We start from the raw sequence: 23,363 nt of genomic DNA, 5'->3' as shown, positions 1-23,363 counted from the left end.
TTCTTGAACACCATAAAGCTGCGGGGGTTGCGACCAGGATAAATGGTGGTTTCTGAGCCTGGCCGCAAACTTGGGCCATCTCAACTCAAAACTAATGTTAAGGTGGGAGGGTCCCTTTAATTTGGAGTTCAAAATCAAAGCAAATATATAACAAACAAGATAGCAGTTTTGTAGCGCTGCTCGTTTTTTTATCTTTTTGTTTTTCAACATTTTTCTTTATCTTTAAAAATTTGGGCTTGACAGATCCTCCCATCAAACCTCTTTTGGGTCGGAAATGCCTGAACATGACGTCACTCTGACGTCATTTGCGGCCAACCTATCATAGACTGTGGACGAAAAGCTAACGAGGTGTAAAACCTATTTAACCCGCGCGGGGCTGGGGGGGTAAATTTTACCCCCCCTCGCGAATTTTTGCGATATCTCAAAAACGGCGGCGCGCAGCGCCGCCAAACTTTCAGTACCTTTTCTCACATCAATTTGACACGTTCCCTGAAACTTTGAGCGAAATCCGTCGGAAAATTTTTGAGAAATTGACGTTTTAGTGACGTCATGTTCGTCATTTTCGCCTCAAAAACGGCAAAAGTTCAAACGCCGCTAACATCTTCATTTTTAAAGGAATCAAGACGTAACAAAAAAGGTTATACGTAATTTTACTTTGTCTATCAAATGGCTATCTCGGTTTTTTGAAAATTTTGGATTTGGGCCTAAATTTTTTCAAAAAACTGACTTTTTTGGAAAAATCATTATAAAATCCAAAATTTTGAGTCTATCGAAAAAACCGGAATATATGTCAGAGAAGTGGTCTATGTGCACCTACATACCAAATTTTAGAAGAATCGGTTCAAAAATGTGGGAGTTATTCAAAATTTTATGACGTCACGACACACAAATTTTTTGAAAAATGACTTTTTTGGAAGTTCTAGACCTCTTACGGAAACAAAAATAGCACCATTCGATTCGCCGTGAAAAACTGCATCAGATAGACACCTTTTGAGGCCTTAACAACCAACTTCAAAATTTGACCTCACTTGACCTGACCTTGACCTGACCTCGACCTGAAATTCATCCAGAGGTGGTCCATATCACTTATTGAGTGTGCCTATTGAATTATATGAGTAAAATGACCCATAAAACATGTGTCGCACATGCCCTTTTCTATATTTTGTTTTTTGGTGACCTGACCTGACCTGACCTGACCTTGACCTTGACCTCTGAATGATATTGTATGCAACGAATATTGTCTTGGTAGCCTAAGAACACGTTTTGGGCGATCAGTCTCAGTCCATGACTCCATTCTTCGGCAACTACGGTGCAAGGCCGATACTGTAGAAACTTGCAAGTTGTACCCTTGACCTGACCTTGACCTTGACCTCAAACTTAAAATTAAGTACATGTTTTTAGTAGTTCGTGATGAGAGCTTTCGATTGGCGTTTGCATTTTCCAAATCGGACCGTTAGTTCGGGAGATAACAGGGGGGGTAAAATTTACCCCCCCCCAGCCCCGCGCGTTCGGCTGGAGACCCCAGCCCCGCGTGGGTTAAAAGAGGGTTCTCAAATTTTCGCGGCGATCGGAGCATTAGTTTGAGAGATATTGCGAAACGACTGGAACGGGGGCGGGGGCAAAAAATACCCCCCACCAGGACGCGGGCTAAAAAGTTTCCACTGGGTACCCTAAGGTAAAGGTAATCTCAAGATTGTGGATACGCCGCTGGATGTTCTCTACGATATCAGACTAAGAACAGTGTAAACACTTGCGACAAAATATGAAAATGAAACAGGAAATTGATTGACCTTCACATCGGGTTTTACAGCTTGGATAATATTTGAAGTGTCTCATATTTACTCCTACAGGGTGGGCAAAATCTCGTCACTGCAGAGGCAACTGGCAGCCACTGCGGAACATTTGCCCCCTTGCAGTAGCGCGGAACACCTTCAATTAACCCGCGCCCCACTGGGGTCTGCGTATAACACGCCCTACTGGGGGGGGCTATTCATAGCCCCCCTCCTAACTCCGAAACTACTGGGCCGATCGTCAAAATTCAAACGGCGTCTGATAGCCCCGGAAAAACTGTCGAGTGAAACCTAATTTCATTGACCTCGAGGTCACCGATGACGTCACAGGTCAGGTCAAAATAAGAGATATTAGCATTTTGGCTTGTTCACGTTTTGGGCTCTGGCCGCCGTCTTACAAGTCAGATAAGGCTCATTTTTGGTTCACACACTCGTGAACAGATGCTCTAGATACCCTGAGGGTACCAAACTTGTACTTTGATTTTCAGGTCAAGGTCAGGTCATCACAGGTCACGAAAATATTATATCATGCGTCGGTCAAGTGACACATGGTTTATGGTCCATTTAGGCAAAAAAATTCGAATTTGATGTCGTTTGTGTCATTCGAGGTCATTTTGAGTCATATTTAGCTTAGGTCAGGTCACTTTCAGGTCAAAAAAGGTCAAATTTTGAAGTTAAAATTTTCAACAAAAAAGGTGTATATTGGATGCAGTTTTAGCTCAGGAACACGATGGTGCTATTGATATTGGCGTACGATGTCAAATACGTGATGAAAAATTGATTTGAAAAATTAATAATTGTGATTTTTTGCAATAATGCGTAAAACTTGGCCATTTTTGAAGATATTTAGCTTAAATTTGCTAGAGTTAGTCATAATAATGAGTTCTATCCCATATATTCCGTTTTTTTCGAAAATACAAAAACTTTAAAAAAAATGTAAAAATATAAATTTTGAATTTTATTATATTAAATTTTCGAAATTTTCAAAATTTCGAAAATTCGAGATGGCAGTTTGATAGCGCCGTCTATTCTGAGTCCTCTCATGCAAATAAATTGGATCTAGCTTAAAAACTGAGCTCTTGGGAGCGATTGCCGTGGTTCAATGTTTTGCGTCGAAATCGGCCGAACATGACGTCACTCTGACGTCATTTCCGGCCGACCTATTGTAGGTACGAAGCTCAAAGTTTGACACAAGGTGTCAAATTGATGCAGCCGAAGGTACTGAAAGTTTGGCGTCGATACGTCAAGCAGTTTGGAAGTTATTGCAGAAAAACGGGAGGGAGGCTATGAATAGCCCCCCCCCCCCAGTGGGGCGCGGGTTAAAGGGGCATTTCTGACTTTTAGCTCCACTCTTTCCATGCAAAGCCCATAGGGCTTATGTTAAAATGCCGAAATCAAGGGGACACGGTTCCCCGGTGCACCCCCGTTCCGCCTCTTATGCCCTCTTCCCCGTTAATGCATGTAAGCACCCACATCCAAACACTCAGACGGGTACCTAGCACACAGAGAAGACACACAAAGAATCACAGAATCACATACACACCGTTACACAAACACATGTTGTCTGACTATAGACACAGACGCACAAAACACACTCAGACAACAGACACAGGGACACACAGACCTCCCCCCCCCCACACACACACGCAGGTCGGTCCTGCTCACCTGATATTCGCCGCCTCCGCCGTGGTCGGCTCCGGTAAACAGAGCTCAGTACCGTCCACACACTGTTGGACCACCGGCTCTGTCCACTGACCCGGCCGGTGGACGCAGCGCAGCTCGTGCCCCTCCGTCGGCCTTTGTCCCGGTCTGGACCGCTGCAACTGCGCAGTATGTAATAACCCCGGGGCGGGGCGCCGCTGAGTCATGGTACCGGTTAGCGCCGACCTCGGGCCGCTGGGCGACTGCAGCGCCCCTACCGGTCACCGGCGTCGTACTGTAACTAATGGGGAGCCGGGGCGTTCATGGAACACTTGAGATGTAAGTGCACTGTTGCCTCGTAAAGGCTAGTCAGCAACAACAACAAAATAAAATGGGAACTCTCTACATTCGTCAAGGACTTGGATGTCCGGGTTCCAATGGGCCTTGTCCCGTAGCGAGGAGACTCTAGCGTCTAGCGTGTCCAGTGAGTCGGCGGCGCGGTGTCCCGGCCTGATGACGTCAGTGGGGGGTCACCAGGGTTACAGGGACAACACGGACCGCCGGTCGATGTGCAGTCCCCCCCACCCCACCCCTCCCCTCCCCTTCCCCAGTACCCGGGACAACTCTGCAACTCGGCAAAACAATACTTGGTGGCGACTGACGAGCAGGCATGAACGGTTGAAAAACAAAACCGATGATAGGCGTAAATGGGTAATGGTGAGCGGTGGCGCAAAAGGACCGCTCGATTTGCATAGGCCGTGAACAAAGGGTCGCCGCCGCCGCCGCCGCCGCGGAGTCGCGGTGTCGCGGCCTGCAGCCGGCAGCGGCCCCTCCCCGTCGGAGCAGCGGAGGAGGGTGCGTGCCGCGGGGAGGGGAGCCGGCGGCGGGGGAGGGCGCCGGCACCTGCCGACCTCCTGGTGCCCCGCGGCGCCCCGGCGCCCTCCAGCCAGGCGTGACCGCGCCGCCGGCGCCCTCCCCGCCCTTGACCCGACATATACCCACCGCCGCCGCTGCGCCGCGACCGCCGCCAGCGCGAGCCGACGGTGACCATTGTGACGCACACCGGGCGGGGCGTGCGCCGCGCTCGCCCCCAGTGCGCCGCATTCGTGCTCAGCCGTCCGTGAAATCCCATTTGGCGCATTGTGCGAGCGGGAGACGCGTGCGGCGGCGCCGGTGAGAACAGGTGGAAAGGTTTCGCGGCGGTTGGGTCACAGCGCGCCGGTCAGCGGGCGGCCGCGGGCCGGGACGACAACCGAGGTGCTTCGGCGGCCCGCCGACAACGTTGACAAATCGTGTTTTGTATTTTACACTCGCACAAGGTCACACGGGTCGCCTGTGCGACACTGTGCGAAATTTGTTCTCAACCAGAATAAAGTGAGTCGGTGACAAACAAAAATCGGCACGGAGCACCGTACCGGAACTTATGGCCATTTAGCACGGTATGTCAGTTGACCCGCGGACCATGTAAAAGGCACAGTGGGTGGCGCCATTCATTCTTCCACTGGTCGTTTGCCGCTGGCACTGTCAGGGAGCCGACCAAGGTAACTACCGCCCCCCCTCGATAAACCAGGAATTGAGCTGAGCTGCTCACACCTCGGTACATACCGAGAGACAATGGCGCGGCGTCTTTCGTGGGTGAAAAACCGACAATTTTCTGGCTTTGAAAATTGCAGCCTGCATTTGAAAAAAATGCATTTGCATTTGAGCCTGCAGTGAAGTATGCAAAAGTCAAATAAATATGTGACGCCTCAATCAAAAATGAATTTATCGGTGCTTTTGATAAAGCTATTTTAGATTTACACCGAAAGAGTAGTACCTTGCTTGAAATAATCGTGCTTCTGCCTCATGCTGCTTGTCACGGAAAATTTATTTTCTACCGTGGATCTGGTAAAGCACTAATGGCTCTGTCAACAACCAACGGTAAGCCACCAAGGCTTGTGGTAGGTTATCATCACTGTAAGCCATCATGGAATGCCACCGATCAGGGTGGTCACATTGATCTGTAAAGAGCTGCTGACGGGCCCCGGTAGCTCTGTTTGCTATACACTTCGTCAGGCGTGTGACACATTCATGGCAGCTGGGGCATTCCACGATAGATCGTACCACTTTTTTCCAATTTGACACCCTCATCTCTCAGAATTTGACGATAATTGGTCTCAGGGGTAATCAGGGGCTCTGAATCCACCTGTAACAATTTCAGGCTTATCAGATAAGTATTTTTTGAGTTATGGCGTATAACATTTTTTGGATCTTGCTTTGCAGCGCTAAGTTTGGCGGGCTGTAACTCTAAGACGGATTATTCAAATGTCAAATGTTATATAACATTGAACTTGCAATGAAACAGAGATTAATATGTATTTTTGAAATTTCGAAAAATAGGCTATTTTTGATATATGACATATCGAGTTTTCTTTCATTTGTATTTTTTGGACTTTGGGACCAATTTTTTTTTTGAATTTGTATTTCTTTAAAAAAATACTTGGCTCATTGTTAGGAAGTATGCAAAAAATTAGGAAGGTGTTCTTTCTATAAATGTATTTATTTGACGTCACGATAACGGTTTGAATAGTGATTTCGGGAGGGGAGCTTACAAATGGCGTGGTAAAGCTGCCTAGTGACATCACGGGTTACTGAAATCTCAATTAAAGTCTGAGTCATCTGAAAAAAGTGAAAAGAGGGTTCATTCAACCCTCTTTCCTATAAGCACGAGGGTCAAAAAGGCTGTTTGGTTCTGACATTGTTTTGGACGCCAATGACCATAGCTGTCCGAGATGAAAGTTACATGACGCATACATGGTGTCCTCCAGAGGTCTCACAACTTGTATATCTGGGAATTTTTCAAGGTTACATGAGGTCAGGTCGGTCACGTGACATCACCGTTATAAATCAATGGGGAAATATAAAAACTGTTATTTTGGCGCCGAGAATGATCTAAAACTATCCCACGTACATGGTATCGTGATTTCATGCACTCCTTGCAAAGTCCAATGCTTTACTTTTGCATTGTTAACCTTGCGTGACGTCATTTATGACGTCACTAGGGTCGTACGAGTTTTTCGTCAATAACTCCCGATCAAATGGAGCTAGAGAGTCGGGAAAGCCACCAATGGACTCGGGAAGACCTTCCGAATCGAATGATATGCCATATGATACCCTTTGCCCAGCTTCGTGACCTGAGGGGCTATGACCTGACCTTGACCCGAGGTCAACTACTTAAGTTGACCTCACCCTAGCAAAAAGTATACCATTCGATGCACCTGAGCTAGGCGAACACAATGATGCCAAAATCGCGGCTCTGCGGCCATTTTTTGCGAAGTTATTTACTAAAAACCGAACCCGTAACTTCAGCCACGTGACCTGACCTCAGACGCTACCGGTTAACCTGAGACCTTAAAATCGGGTACCAATCGTTGCGACTTGTAACGGCACACACGCTCGTTTTTTCCGCGAGGCTCTAGCTCTATTAGAAGCGAAACGGCGTGCTGGGGTCGTATCAACCCCTCCGAAACCCATTTTGTTTGCGGGAAAATGAGGAACTTATAGAAAGAACACCTTTCTAATTTTTTGGATGTCGATTTGTAATGACATGAAGATTATTTTGAAAAAATAAAAATGTGAAAAATTTTGGTCCCAAAAGTCATTAGAGGCAAATGAAAAAAGATGCAGGTTTTTGTTCAACAATGAATTTTTTTCTTTGCAATTTTTAAATAGTAATATTGATTTTTGATTCATCGCAAGCTTAGTGTTGTTTACTTTTTGTTGGTTGCTTAACCCGTTCTTGAGTTATAGGCCATCAAACTCACCGTTACATACCGAAGTTAAAAAAAATGTAATGCAATATAACTCAAAAAGTTTTGATCTGAGAAGTCTGATATTTTGCCAGGCGTCTTTGGGGCCTATGATTACCCTTAGGACCGATTTTCATTAAAATCTGAGAGATGAGGGTGACGGGCCTGGTACGATCTATCGTGGAATGCCCCAGCTGGGACCTGACCGATAAACTGTGGCAAACGGTGGCGTGCAGATTTCTACCGTGAAACCCACCAAACCCACTCTTTCTCCTGATATGCAGACATTAAAAATCCGACAAATAGTTGCGAACAGGAAATCAAAAGTCAGGAGCAATTCAATGCATAACGACTTAACCCGCGAGTTGCTGGGGGGGGGGGGCGTTAAACGCCCCCACTTTTTCGCCGGGCCATAGCATAAAAATGGCGCGCCGCAGGCGCGCAAAATTTTAGGTACCTGTAGGTAATTTATTGAAGTTTATTGTGACAAAGTTTCAAAAAAATCAGTTGGAAATTGTTTGAGATATCGAGGTTTTAGTGACGTCATGATTTTTGAGTTTTCGACCAAAAACGGCATATGTTCAAAAAATCATATAAAATCACAGAAAAGACATACAGACATTCCGTAAACGCTATTAGACTGCCAATACCATGAACAAACAAATGGCTATCTTTGATTATTGATTATCGTTACGCATTTTCCAAAATCTTGAACTGAATCTTAGCCCGCGCCCTGGTGGGGTCTGTTTATAACGCGACCTGGTGGGGGGGGGCTATTTTTTGCCCCCCCTCGTATCTCCGAAACTACTGGACGGATCCGAAAAATTCAAACGGCGTTCGAAAGGCCTGTCAAATTTGTCGGGGGAAACCAAATTTTATTGACCTCGGGGTCACCGATGACGTCACAGGTCAGGTCAAAGATGAAATGTTTCACCGTTCACGGGTCTTCTAGGGAATGCGCTATAACACCGAGGAAAACGCATTTTGTCGGGAATCAGCGATAGGGCGTCAGTTGCCTAGTAGATATGTTGCTGTTAGAGGTCACTGGTCATACCAGGTCAGGTCACAGGTCAGGTCACCAAAGGTCACCAAGGGTCACCACATGAACCCAACTTTACTAAGGTTATGCGATGCATGTTTTATGGCCAGTTTTTCATTTCCAACTCAATGGTGTTGGTTATTAGACCATCAGGTACGGTTTAGGTCACTTTCTGGTGGAGGTCAGGTCAAGGTCAGGTCAAAAAAGGTCAAATTTCAAAGTTGATATTTTTGCATAAAATGGGTATTGACTCGATGCAGCTCGTCACGGGGAGTCTAATGGTGGTCTTTGTTTTGCGCTACGAGGTCTAGAATTGCTAAAAATTGAGTTTGAAAATTTGACGTCATCAATTTTGAACAGTTTTTTCGCTATAACTTGGCCAAAAAAAGAGGTATCGATCTCAAATTTGGTATGTAGATAGAAGGCGGTAAGGACTATCACATATATTCCGGTTTTTCTGAAATTCAAAAAATTTTTTGGATTTTTTGGCTATTATATTCAAAAAATCTATTTTTTGATTTTTGGGGGTCAAAATCCAAAAATTTCAAAAATCCGAGATGGCAGTTTTGTAGCCCTGTCCATTCTACAGCTTTTATGTCTGTATCATTTTTCTGTATTTGCAAAGCTGTAGGCCTGACAGCTCTTCCCGCGAAACCCTTTTTTGGGTCGAAAACGGCAGAACATGACGTCACTCTGACGTCATTTCCGGCCAACCTATCATAGCCCTTGGAAAAATTTTTGGTCACAATGTGTCAAATTGATGTCCGGGAGGGTACTGAAAGTTTGGTGACGATCGGCGCAGTGGTTCTGGAGATATATCGAAAAGTCTGGAGGGGGGGCAAAAAATAGCCCCCCCCACCAGGTCGCGGGTTAGCAATTTCTCGTGACTACTTCACGACCATGATACATGCATTTCTTAAATTGAACGTTTTTAGCCAAACACGTACACGTATGATAAAATGAATGTCACCATCGTCTTCTACGCCTCAAATTACCCATAAAACATGTGTCACAGGCTGCGAATATCAGTTTTGATTTTCGGGGATATGTGCCTGCCCGGTTGACCTGACTTTGACCCTGACCTATGCTTGACTGACCCCTATTGGAGCTGACACTCTTGTAGGCCTTATATGATGGATTGTGCACCGTTTTTACAGAGTTTATGACGAGAGGCGCCCATCGCGAAGTCCTGAAGTCCATGATACTGAAAGCCCGATATCAGGTGTTTGACCTGACCTTGACCCGACCTGTGACCTCAAAATTCAACTTAACCCTCGCATGTGTAGGGGGGGGGGTCGGATGGACCCCCCCATGGTTTTTCGCAAATAACTCGCGTAAAAAGCGGCCGATCGCGACGAAACTTTCAGTACCCTCGCATTGATCAATTTGACACCTACCCTGAAAATTTCATGACCCTGACCCAAATGACCTTTGACCTGTGACCTCTTATCCGAGACCATGTTTGACCGGAATCGCGATTTCGCGTATGTCGGCTCGCACTAGCCGCGTGTTTGCAAGCTTTTCGTGGTTTCAAACGTTCAAACATGTGATTTGATGTTACTCCCGTGTGTGTCAAGGTCACCTGAAGGTCAGGTCAGGTCATTGACCTTTGGTGACCTCGGGTGACCTCGGGTCACTTTTTCGAGTTTTACATGTTTCTAGGCTAGTTTTTGGAGCTGAATTCGAATTTAGCAACCATTTGAACATTTACGAAGTAGTTTTGGTGACTTCGTAACATGTTACGAAGCTGTCAGAGGCGGTTGACACGTACTACGAATACCCGTCACGACGCCTATTGGTTGACCTGACCTGACCTGACCCGACCTGGTCTAAATGCTTCAAGACATCATCTGTGATCAAAACTAACACGATATTCGTGATCAGCACCCCGAAAAACCTCTAAGCAGCCACACTTTACGACTTTCTAACAGGTCCCGATTTTCCCGACTTTGGGTCATTGACCTGACCTGGAAGGTCAACCAATGACCTAGGACCTTAAAATTGGGTATCATCGGCTTCCTCTCGTCACGGGCAACACGCTCGTTTTTTCCGCGAAGCTCTAGCTCGATCAGGGGCCAAACGGCAAGGGGGGGGGTCCAACCGACCCCCCCCCCCCCTACACATTAGAAGCTGGCAAACGCCGCACACATGCGAGGGTTAAAAGTAGGGGAGAGTGGGGTAATTTGGCCGCTTTTTTTAGAAAACGATATAACTTAAAATTGACGACACATTTCTGCATTTTCTCAATGCTGGCAGGTGTCGCATTCATTTTACTTTACTGGACAGTGAACTTGAAATGATGGAGTAATTACTTATATTGAAATTGTGACGTATTACAAAGGTCTGCAAGGCGGCCAAATTGCCCCACTGGCAGGGTTATTTGGCCGGGGGTGTGGGGCAATTTGGCCGGTGTTAGTTTGCGGTCGGGATTTTCTGTTATATTGCGAGTCAGCTTCAGATTCAGCAATGACGTGTGTCCTATGACGCATTTGCCGCATTTTGGAGGTTGGCTCAGGGGTCACAGGGGTCAAAATAGCCAAATTAGTGGCTCTAGATGCGATCACAGTTTTTTTTACGAATAACTTTTGAAGTAATCAAGCTAGGCCAAAATTTCGAGTACCATCGTAATTCTCTTGTCAGTCCGCATCGAAAGATATATGTGTTGACCTTGAGAAGTCAAGGTCAAAGGTTGACCTCAGCTCATGTTGCATCAGGTCGCTTGACCTCAAGGTCACGTGATTTCAAGGTCATCATGCATATCATTCGATGCGCCTTGGCGAGATGAACAGAATGAGACCATTTGTGCGGCTGTACCATTTGTATGTGAGGATTTATTAGCAAAAAACGTTTGGTAACCTTCGATGACGTCACATGCTCTTACAGTTGACCAATCGGAATTAAGGCATCAAAGTAGTCAAAGTTGGTCATGAATTATGTCATTTATGGTGCAATTGACCATGAAAACTAGGCCGTCCCAGCATAGTGACCATGAGCGCACCGGCCAAGTTGCCCCGCTAGTCCCGGCCAAATTACCCCATATTGCTATTCTGAAAATTTTTGTCTATAAAGTCATCGCGGCTTTCCGGAATTAGATAAAATTGCTCTTGGAACCGCTGAACACCCCCAAGAATGGCGCTATAATGTCTGAATTCGTTTTTAGCCCAAATACTACATGTTGTACAACTTTGTAAACAGAAGTAAAAGTTACCATTTTCTAATGAAATTAACGTTTTATTAATTTTATATAATTAGATAAATAAAAGAAGTTGACCTTTTCCTCGACATCAAAAATGTAAAAAGCCGAATAATATATTTAAAAAAACGGTGAGCTTTCGGCCACTGGCCTTTATCAAACCAACGTGATAACAATGTTAAAAGACGATCCTGTGAATACCTAATCTGTCTGCCATTTTTCAAAAACCGAAGATCGTGATATTTTAGGAAAGGCGCTACTCATAAGGGCAAACTATTTGATAGACCGATTGTCTACACATGGTGTGTCAAAAGTGGAAATAGCCGCCCGGCTTTAGTTCGCCAGCCTTGTCAATAGATGGCAGTATCACAATATGGGTAGCGGATCGTGCAATTTACGTCAAATTTTCGTTATCTGCTAAGAATTGAATGGCGGATCTTTTCATGCAAGAATCAAGTAAATCGGTCCACAACTTTTCTAGCAACAGAGATATGAAGTCAAACACCCCGCCAGAGCGGCGGCACGGCGGCCGGCGGCGGCCGCTACGCGCCGCCTGGGAGACTGGCGGCGCTGAACGGTTCCGACTTGGCACTGCACTAAAACCTGTTAACTGCTTGGAATAGTTATTATAGCAAAATTTTCATTCAAGTGAGGAATAACCAAGGGCAGGAAGTATGTATGCTTGTGTGCGCACTGTGTAAGCCAGGAAACTGCATTGGCAGATACTCGCTAATATTAGATCCAGCCAAGTCCAAACGCATTCCAGGGGCTGTGTTTCTGATGGGTCAACAATATTTATCGTTCGAGGGCGGATACAGTTTTAACAATACAAAAAATATTTTTGCACAGCTCTATTCCTTGAATAATTCTCTTCAACGCCTCATTCCTAGTTAAGCGAATTAGCCCACCCTGGTTGAATAAATAAGGCGATTTCGCCACAAGGTCGCGGAAAACCGACCGAAAACGGCCGCGCTCAACGTTAAGTTGGGCATGCAGACTCTTAAAAACTCGCATTGGGCGGGTAGGGTTTCCCAGGTATTGGCTCCAAAACACCGTATTCGGCTCCCGAATACGTCCAAGTGACCCGCCTCGTTCCTAGTTAAGCTCTAATTAGATGAAGTGACTCATAAGGAGCGAAAAAGCGACAAAAGGCATGAATTTCCCTATGGCGGCGGGCTGCCGGGTTGCCAGACGGCGCACCGGCTATTTCCACTTTTGACACACCATGTAGTGTCCGGTGTACGTAACATACATAATATACAATTGTACACGTAGCTGTCAAGCACACATCGTATGGAAGGTATGTACACTAACGCCGATGTACATCACACACATAACAAAATAATATACACATACACATATTAACCCGCGCCCCACTGGGGTCTGCGTATAACACGCCCTACTGGGGGGGGGGGGGCTATTCATAGCCCCCCTCCTAACTCCGAAACTACTGGGCCGATCGTCAAAATTCAAACGGCGTCTGATAGCCCCGGAAAAACTGTCGAGCGAAACCTAATTTCATTGACCTCGAGGTCACCGATGACGTCACAGGTCAGGTCAAAGTAAAAATTATTAGCATTTTGGCTTCTTCACGTTTTGGGCTCTGGCCGCCGTCTTACAAGTCAGATAAGGCTCATTTTTGGTTCACACACTCGTGAACAGATGCTCTAGATACCCTGAGGGTACCAAACTTGTACTTTGATTTTCAGGTCAAGGTCAGGTCATCACAGGTCACGAAAATATTATATCATCCGTCGGTCACGTGACACATGTTTTATGGTCCATTTAGGCCAAACATTTCGAATTTGATGTCGTCTTTGTCATTTGAGGTCATTTTGAGTCAAATTTAGCTCAGGTCAGGTCACTTTCAGACCTCAAAAAAGGTCAAATTTTGAAGTTAAAATTTTTCAACAAAAAAGGAGTCTATTGGATGCAGTTTGAGCTCAGGAACACGATGGTTCTATTTATATTGGCGTACGATGTCAAATTCGTGCTGAAAAATTGATTTGAAAAATTAATAATTGTTAATTTTTTGCAATAATGCGTATAACTTGGCCATTTTTGAAGATATTTAGCTAAAACTTGCTAGTGTTAGTCATAATAATGCGTTCTATCACATATATTCCGGTTTTTTCGAAAAGTCAAAAAACTTTTGAAAAAAATGTAAAAATATAAATTTTGAATTTTATTATATAAAATTTTCGAAATTTTCAAAATTTCGAAAATCCGAGATAGCAGTTTGATAGCGCAGTCTATTTTGAGACCTCTCATGCAAAGAAATTGGATCTAGCTTAAAAACTGAGCTCTTGGGAGCGATTGCCGTGGTTCAATGTTTTGCGTCGAAATCGGCCGAACATGACGTCACTCTGACGTCATTTCCGGCCGACCTATGGTAGGTACGAAGTTCAAATTTTCACACAAGGTGTCAAATTGATGCAGCCAAAGGTACTGAAAGTTTGGCGTCGATACGTCAAGCGGTTTGGAAGTTATTGCAGAAAAACGGGAGGGGGGCTATAAATAGCCCCCCCCCCCAAGTGGGGCGCGGGTTAATCGATTGAGTTGCAAAGGCTACACGCTCACAAGATACACATGATACAGGCGCTTACATGATCGGCCACGACGAAAGATTTGAGTTTATGTGCGGGCGGTTTGCTTTTATAAGTAGGGATTCTGCGATTTTTCTGTCCGGGTGGTCTTTGGAGCGATAAAGGACGCGAACCTGAAGAGGAAGGGATGATTTGTTTAGCGGCGCGCCGGGGTGTTGCTCACGGAAGTGGTCTCCCATCGGGGTCCCTTCGGATGCGCTCAAGGCGTCTCTTAAATGTTCGTTAAATCTTAGTCGAACAGGCCGTTTTGTCTCGCCAATATATGTGCCGTCGTCACCCTTTCCTTCACACAACTTACAATTTAGCCTGTAGACGACGTTCTTCTGTGTACAATCACCTGAAAAATCTGATTTACACATGTTGCATCGTGGGCCTCCAGGGCAGATAGGTTTAGATAGAGATGATCTAACCAGTTTGTTCCGTAGCTTTTGGGGGTTCCTCCATGCTATCCTGACAGCTAAGCCAGATTTCCTAACTTTACTTTGAATTTTGCATAGCAGTTCTTCATCTATGTACGGTAAACATAAGAAGCCATCTTCGCCCTTGTCTCGACTAACTTTACCCATCCTGGATCTGGACCCTTGCTGTTTGACCTCCCACAAGAGCCTTCTAAGAACTTTCTCTGGGTACCCATTTTGAACCAACAATGTCCAAATCTTGTCTATACTCGCCCTCTCTTTAGCACTGCTCGAAGAGTTCCTGATCGCTCGCCGAAACTGACTACGGACTATGTTTTGTTTAGTAGACTTCGGGTGGGCTGATTTATAGTGCAGGATGATCCCCGAGTTCGTAGGTTTTATGTAAAGTTCCGTTTCAATCTTCGTAACCTGGCCCTGGGTCACTACTGTCACTAAGGTATCTAGGAAGGCCACACCCGACTTTGTACCGGAATGCTCCATGGTAAAGCGGAGTGTCGGATGAAGCGAGTTTAAATGCGACAGAAAATCTACTAAAGCCTGCTCTCCATAGGTCCACACGCCTGCGTAATCGTCAATGTACCGAACCAAAAAGGACGGTTTCTGATCCAGGTTTTCTAACGCTTTGCGCTCAAAACGATCCAGAAAGAGAATGGCTATGGGAGGAGCACATGGATTGCCCATAGCGATCCCTAGTGTTTGTCGGTAAAATTTATCATCAAACCTAAATACGTTCTTGGTGAGACAATGCTGAAGGAGATGTTTAATATCATCCTGGGAGAGACCGAAAGTATCCACCTCATCCTGGTGAGCCTCTAACTTCTCCATCACCGCATCGATAGCCTCAGGGATGGGGATGCTTCCATACAAATTCACAACATCTATGCTGAAGAATATAGATCCCTCGGCGAGCCCCTGTCCCTCTGAGTGAGCTGCTAACCGCTGTAGGAAATCACTAGTGTCCCACAAGTGCGTTTCCACAAAGTTCAATAGCTGCTTAAGTATGCGTTCTAAAAGACACGATGTTTTTTCCGTAGGACCCCCACAACCAGATATAACAGGCCTGAGTGGCACTGACTCCTTGTGGTCCTTAGGGAGACCATAAAATACCGGAGTCCTGCTATGGGCCGGTGTCAGCTCAACCCTCGCCGGCCGAGGGGGGGGGGGGCGGGTGCCGCCCCCCCATAGGGTTTTTTTCGCGATAGCTCCGAACACGCTGGCGATAGAGAGCTGAAACTTGGCATACCTGACCTTTGATCCAAGCCGCATCTTTTGACACCAACCGCATTTTTGGGTCAGGTCAGGTCACTGACCTATGACGTCATAAGTGAACCTCTGCACGGTCTTCAGATGTCGCAACTTCGCAACGCCCTCACTGCCAGAGGAGATGTCACAGGGAAATGAAACTTGCAGGATCTAGTATCCATTATGAGTCTCACAGCTTGTATATCTCGGATTTTTCCTAAAGGTCATATGAGGTCAGGTCATTTTCGTGACCTCACCATTATAAGTCAATGGGGAAAAATGAAAACTGCTATTCTGGCGCCGGGAACGATCTCCAACTATCTCAAGCACACAGAATCGTGATTTGATGCACTCCTTGCAAGGTTAGATGCGTCACTTTTGCAATGTTGACCTTGCGTGACGTCATTTATGACGTCATCAAGGTCATATTAGTTTTTCGTCAATAACTCTTGATCAAATTGAGCTAGCGAGTCGGGAAAGCCACCAATGGACTCAGGAAGACCTGCCGAATCGAATGATATGCGACATGACCCCTTTCGACCAACTTCGTGACCTTAGGGTGCTGACCTGACCTTGACCTGAGGTCAACACCCCAAGTTGACCTGACCCGAACAAAAAATATATCATTCGACGCGCCTGAGCGAGGCGAACACGATGCTGCCAAAATCGCGGCTCTGCGGCCATTTTTTGCGAAGTTATTCACCAAAAACTGAACCGTACCTTGGGGCACTTGACCTGACCTCAGAGGTCACCGGTTGACCTAGGACCTTAAAATCGGGTACCAATCTCTGCGTCTCGTAACGGCGCACACGCTCGTTTTTTCCGCGACGCGCTAGCTCCACCAGGGGCGAAACGGCGAGGGGGGGGTCGTACCCGCCCCCCCCCCCCTCGGCCGGCGCGTATGTAGAAAACCAATAGGTCCGGCGAGGGTTAATGGTGTTCTCCGGCAACTTTCCTTGTGACACAGCTTTAAAAACTCTTTTAGTCTCGGCTTCTACCTTGGGGACAGGATTTTTCTCAAGAACCTCGTAGTTTGTGGAGTCGTCTAAAATAGTAAGTGACTTGTTCACATAATCATCCCTATCCATGATCACGAAGCCCTTGCACTTATCGCTCTGCTTAAAAACTACATCATTAGACTTCTGTGCCTTTTTAAGAAAATCTAACTGCTCTCCTGTAACGTTACTTTCATGCACTATATGACATTGTTGGTTCAAAATGGGTACCCAGAGAAAGTTCTTAGAAGGCTCTTGTGGGAGGTCAAACAGCAAGGGTCCAGATCCAGGATGGGTAAAGTTAGTCGAGACAAGGGCGAAGATGGCTTCTTATGTTTACCGTACATAGATGAAGAACTGCTATGCAAAATTCAAAGTAAAGTTAGGAAATCTGGCTTAGCTGTCAGGATAGCATGGAGGAACCCCCAAAAGCTACGGAACAAACTGGTTAGATCATCTCTATCTAAACCTATCTGCCCTGGAGGCAGTGGCGCAGCCAGGGGGGGGGGGTCAGAGGGTCAGCTGACCCCCCCCGAAATATCTGTCAGGGGCCCGCTCGAGAGAGAGAGTGAGAGAGAGAGAGAGAGAGAGAGAGAGAGAGAGAGAGAGAGAGAGAGAGAGAGAGGAGAGAGAGAGGTCCTAATCTAATCGGACGAGCCCGCTTCGAGAAATGCCCACTGCGACACCTCGGGTGAGGGGTCGGCCTGGGGCCCCAGGTGGACAGGGCCCGGGCCCCCAGGAGAACGGGCCCGGCCCCCTGGGTGGATGGGACCCGGGCCCCCTGTAGATGGGTCCGGGCCCCCGGGTGGATAGGGCCCGGGCCCCCCGGCGGATGGGGCCCCGGTGGATGGATCCGAGCCACCGGGAGAACGGGCCCCGGGTGGACGGGGCCCGGACCCCCGGGTCCCGCGAGAACGGGTCCAGGCCCCTCGGGTGGATGGGGCCCGAGGCTCCGGGAGAACGGGCCCGGGCCCCCTGGGTGGAGGGGGCCCGGGCCCCCGGCTGGATGGGGCCCGGGCCCCCGGGAGAACGGCCCTGAGCCCCGGGTGGACGGGGCCGGACCCCCGGTTGGATGGGGCCCGGGCCCCGGGAGAACGGGCCTGGGCCCGCTGGGTGGATAGGACACGGGCCCCTGGGTGGATAGGGCACAGGCCCCCGGGTGGATGGGGCCCGGGCCCCGGGAGAACGGGCCCGGGCCCCTTAGGTGGATGGGGCACGGCCCCCCGGGTAGATGGGGCCAGGGCCCCCCGATGGATGGGTCCGGGCCCCCGGGAGTACCGACCCCAGGCCCCGGGTGGACGGGGCCCGGGCCCCCGGCTGGATGGGGCCCGGGCCCCCTGGTGGGCGGGCCCCGGAGCCCCGGGTGGACGAGGCCCGGAGCCCAGGTGAACGTGGCCCGGGCCCCCGTATGGATAGGGCTTGGTCCCCCATGTGGATAGGGCCCGAGCCCCCGGGTGAATGGGGCCCGCTAGGGTGACCCGCTTGCTTCGCAACGCGAATAAGGGGTATTTTCGATCGGTGGGCGTTTGGTTGGTCTTGTGTCTGTGGGTTATGTATCCATTACGGTAGATTGCCTTTTGACGGCTAAGCATTTTGGTTTTGGGAAAAAATATCCATCGCATCGAGGTGCTCGTGTCTGATAATAACCATGCGTTCTACTATAGAACATGCCAAGTGTATTTCATGACATAGGTTGGCGTAGGTTATTGAAGAGTGAAAGCCATCGATGAATTACTATGTAGAGGTTTGAAACATTTATATTCTTAAGAATATTGTTGCTCGTCATGCAAAAGCGATGATTGGACCTTGGTCACAATTGAATGCTCTTCCAATCTATGCCCATTTCAATTGTCAAACATACCAGGTTATGTAGCAAAACCCCTGTAATTAAGTAAGTCATAAGCAAATGCTATTTTCTCCAGCAATTTGTTCCACCTTGTTTTTGATCAATTAGCTTTTCACAATTTTCCCATGAGAGGCGGTAGGTACATTTCTCTTGCCAACAAGCGTTGTTTGAACCCGCTCCGTCTAACAGTCACCCAAAAATAGCATTAAGTCCAAAATCCGTCCAAAACGTCAATTTTTCAAGCATAAGTGCCCTCACGGGTGCACGTGGCGCGTGCCATCCCTGCACCGCACACCATTCGATAGCCCGTTCGATTCTCATGCACGATACTGTGTTCCTCGTGCCGATCGGACCCACGGTTACCGAGATACTGCACGGGGACCGGACCCGTGTCGGGCAAGTTGAGCCATTGTCGCCCATTTTTGCAAGCCGATTTATGCATGTAAAGTCTATGACGCGAATTTGCACTTTTTGAGCACGCGCCATGTGCTCACCACCGGCCCGATCGAGCTGTGACTCTTCACAGGCACGTTACCCATCCTTGTTCTATAAGTTGCGCGAATTTCAGCGCACTATGGAAGTTACGTCGCGATCAGCCGCTTTTTTACGCGAGTTCTTCGCGAAAAAAAACCTTAGGGGGTTGCATCAACCCCTCCCCCCTGTGCCGGCGAGGGTTAAAACTTCTTACGAGCGAATTCACGTAATGAAGAAGAATAAAAGCACAATCTACTACAGCAGCCAATAGATGACTTAGGACAGGCACATGGGACTACTTTTAAATCTTGTGCGACAGAAGCAGGCAACAGTTCCGATTGCATATAATATGCTATGCATATTGCGGAATTGGGGCTCATATCGGACTCGAAAGATACGAAGTCATACGTCATAGTAACATATTTCTGTCGTGGTCAATTTGCGTAAAAAGTGAAGACCGGGTGATTACCGAGCTACTGTTCTATGCAAATTTTCTGATTCAAACTCGCTCAGGGTTATCGTGCAGGTAAAGGGGGCCCGCCCAGCAGAATGCGTATGAAATATGGAGAGATTCTGAAAAATGGGTGGGGGCCCGCACACTAGGGGGCCCGCTTTGGAAGCGATGACCCCCCGAAACGAAATCCTGGCTGCGCCACTGCCTGGAGGCCCACGATGCAACATGTGTAAATCAGATTTTTCAGGTGATTGTACACAGAAGAACGTCGTCTACAGGCTAAATTGTAAGTTGTGTGAAGGAAAGGGTGACGACGGCACATATATTGGCGAGACAAAACGACCTGCTCGACTAAGATTTAACGAACATTTAAAGGGATTATCCCACCTTCTAAAATGTTGTTAAAACCAGTTAAATTGTGCCCGATTTTATAGATTGGATGACCAGGAACACGGTTCTGGCATTTATTTTTCATTAAACATCTTAGGCTTCCCATATTCCAAACACAAACTTTCAAATATGTGACGTCACAGCCCAAAATTACCTCCTTCCCCAGGCCACATTACTGTCATAAAGCTGATTCTTTTTACTCTGTAGGCACCACAACAAAGTTCAGACCAAGTTTTAAGCGATTTTTCAACGAACAAACCCATTTAAATCAGAATGACTAAACGAGGTGACGTCACACTAACGGTCGTTCCATGTTGAAGATAGGGCCTTGTACAAGGCCCATTTTCAAATGAAGGGAACTAATTTCTTCAACACCAAGAGGCCGCGGGGGTTGCAACCTAGATAGATAGTGGTTTCTGAACTTCGCCGCAAACTTGGCTATCTCAACATAAACCCCATGTTAAAGGTGGGATAGTCCCTTTAACCCATTTATGCCCAGGAATATTGACCATCATGAAAATCGACGAAATCAAAATATGTTATGCTCCTACCAGGGCCTTGTATGGAATCGAAAATAATTTTTGCCTGCAGCAAAAGTTTCTCGAGAAAAACGTAAAAAACATGCGTTGCGAAATCGCAACGAAGGGCACACCGGGCGCCATCAGCGTTGCGAAAACGCAACGACGGGCACATCAGACGGACATAAAGTACACTGAACTGCCGTATATGCTAATATATTTTGACAAAACATCAATCAACTGTTGACAACTATTGCTTGAAAATGCGGAACCCACATCCGTCATGCTCTATAACCCGCCTAAGAGCCTCAGTGAGGAAGCATAACTTCATGATTCGCGAACGGGGAGATGGCAACACGGTCATTATCAACCATTTACGTTGTCCATTGCTGTTCATTTAAAGTTGTGGTCGACACGTATCCAGGGTGATGCTTTCTTTTTGGAAGCTAGACAGATCCATTACCTCCACCTATCAGACCCTGCACAGTGCACACTTAATACAATTAAACGGAGGATTGGGAGTAAACCAGTGCCTCTCGCATGCGCGTATATCCGCAATCATTTTTAACCACCCTCCTAGGAGTAAAGTTAAATTCCATTGCAGGTTAGTCGTACCCACTCTCAGCAAAAAGAAAAAAGGACCGATCCGGCTCTAACAAATTACCCGCGTAAGGCGTAGCGCATCACAACAAATCGACTCCCAGTTTATCATGTTTACACCTAATCCAAAATTTTCATGGCCCCACTCTCAGCGACCTTCACGTGTAACCTCTTTCTCGAGACAATGCCAGGACAGAATGGTGATTCGACGTCAATCCGTTCTTTCCATCTTCAGGATAGTTGAATCCTCCTCCACGCCTCATCCCCCTGTTCCGGGCTGGACCGGCAACGTATATCGCAATCGGGCAGCTCACATAGGAGCGCGCCTGTAGCCGGGTGCAGTGAGTGCTTGGGAGGGGGGAAGGGGGTGGGTCATGGGTGGCGGCTGCCCACTGGCTGGGCTCAGTCTCCAGTCTACGATTGACCGTGTCCGGTCAGACAAATGTCTCCCCTAATTCCAATAATCCTGCTAGCTCTAAAAATGGTCTGATTAGATAAAAAGCCTATAACAGTAAGAAAACAGGCGTATACTCCACATCAAGCAGCTTATGAATCTATGCGAGTTATGAATCCTAAAAATTATTATTTTCCCATGGGTCCGCCCTCATTACCCCTGCCGAAGGGCTCAGCTACCCTCAGAGGGGGCCTATCCCACTATTTGCCGACCCTCAGTTATCTTTTCTAACGTAAATGCTGGAGTCAGCAGATTCTATCCAGAGAATGGCGATGCCTATCTGTCGCCTGATACCAGAATACATCCCCGTTATTCATTATTTATGCACAATGTACATAGTAGATCCAATTTCCAAAGGACCTCATTATCTCTCAGCTCCGTTAGCATCGCCGACCGTTTGATGCATGGGTCCTTTTCCTACCATGCGATTTTCAGATGCATGGGAACACATTGCTTAGTGAACGAACAGCCCGAGGCCGAAAATCTGCGAGAGAAAAAGAAAGGAGTGTTTGTGGCTGTTTGAGCCAGCAAATATGAAATGTGTCGCAACATTTTACGTGCGAACGCACCTTGCACTAAACATACCTATATACGTCCCTCATGGCATAGGCGGCGGAGCGGGGGAGGGGGCAACGGGGCACCGTGCCCCCCTTGATTTTGCCATTTTAACATTATCCCGATAGGCGTTGCATGGAAATGGAAATGGAAAGAATGAGACCAAAAGTCAGCAGTGCTCCCCCCCTTAATTGAAGATGTTCCGCCGCTACAGCCTCATGGCTACAAAATGAGAGAGAGAGAAAGAAAGAGAGAGAGAAAGAGAGAGAGAGAGAGGGGGGAGAGAGTTGGGGAACGAGGAGGAGAGGGAGGAAGATGGGGGAGAGAAAGAGAGAACCCACAGCGTATCACGAGTGAAGTCTACTGTTGATATTCATACTTCCGCTACCCTGCCAATGTGCCCATCGTTGCGTTTTCGCAACACCGCTGTCTTTCCGATGTGCCCTTCGTTGCGTTCCCGCAACGCGACCGTAGTCATATTTGAAAATAGTCACAAACCCTTTTTGTAGCATTATTTCTTAACAAAATGCATATCTACGCTATTGTAGGGACTCTGCAGAATATGTTTACACAATTTTCATTACGATATTATTAAGCACTTAGCCTACTTATCTTGGTTTTCGTGACGTCATCACTCACAAAACCTTCGACTTCCCTCTGGGAGCTCTAGGCAGTAACTTACCGGCCGCACAGACTTGTAACTGCGTAGTATCATGCGCACAACCATGCTACACACGCTGAAACTTGTCTCATCGGTTAGTCTCTTTTACACACTTCTCAAGCTTCGATCACGTCGACGCTTGCTTGCGTTGCGAAAACGCAACGAAGGGCGTAAATGGGTTAAGAGACGCCTTGAGCGCATCCGAAGGGACCCCGATGGGAGACCACTTCCGTGAGCACCACCCCGGCGCGCCGCTAAACAAATCATCCCTTCCTCTTCAGGTTCGCGTCCTTTATCGCTCCAAAGACCACCCGGACAGAAAAATCGCAGAATCCCTACTTATAAAAGCAAACCGCCCGCACATAAACTCAAATCTTTCGTCGTGGCCGATCATGTAAGCGCCTGTATCATGTGTATCTTGTGAGCGTGTAGCCTTTGCAACTCAATCGATTAATATGTGTATGTGTATATTATTTTGTTATGTGTGTGATGTACATCGGCGTTAGTGTACATACCTTCCATACGATGTGTGTTTGACAGCTACGTGTACAATTGTATATTATGTATGTTACGTACACCGGACACTATGTAGACAATCGGTCTATCAAATAGTTTGCCCTTATGAGTAGCGCCTTTCCTAAAATATCACGATCTTCGGTTTTTGAAAAATGGCAGACAGATTAGGTATTCACAGGATC

At 47.2% G+C, this 23,363-nt stretch overlaps 1 protein-coding gene across 1 annotated transcript in view; it reads right to left on the bottom strand.

Moving 5' to 3' along the window:
- Nucleotides 1-23,363, bottom strand: part of LOC122386447 — a 101,421-nt gene that overhangs the window by 69,290 nt on the left and 8,768 nt on the right. The window contains exon 2 of the mRNA XM_043375629.1: nt 3,456-3,613. The gene's annotated coding sequence lies outside the window, so the exon portion shown is untranslated. The remainder of the gene's footprint in view (nt 1-3,455; nt 3,614-23,363) is intronic.

Source organism: Amphibalanus amphitrite, unplaced genomic scaffold, assembly GCF_019059575.1.
Source record: "Amphibalanus amphitrite isolate SeventyFive unplaced genomic scaffold, NRLGWU_Aamphi_draft 000251F_arrow, whole genome shotgun sequence".
Taxonomy (NCBI): domain Eukaryota; kingdom Metazoa; phylum Arthropoda; class Thecostraca; order Balanomorpha; family Balanidae; genus Amphibalanus; species Amphibalanus amphitrite.
This window is presented reverse-complemented; position numbering and strand designations above follow the sequence as displayed.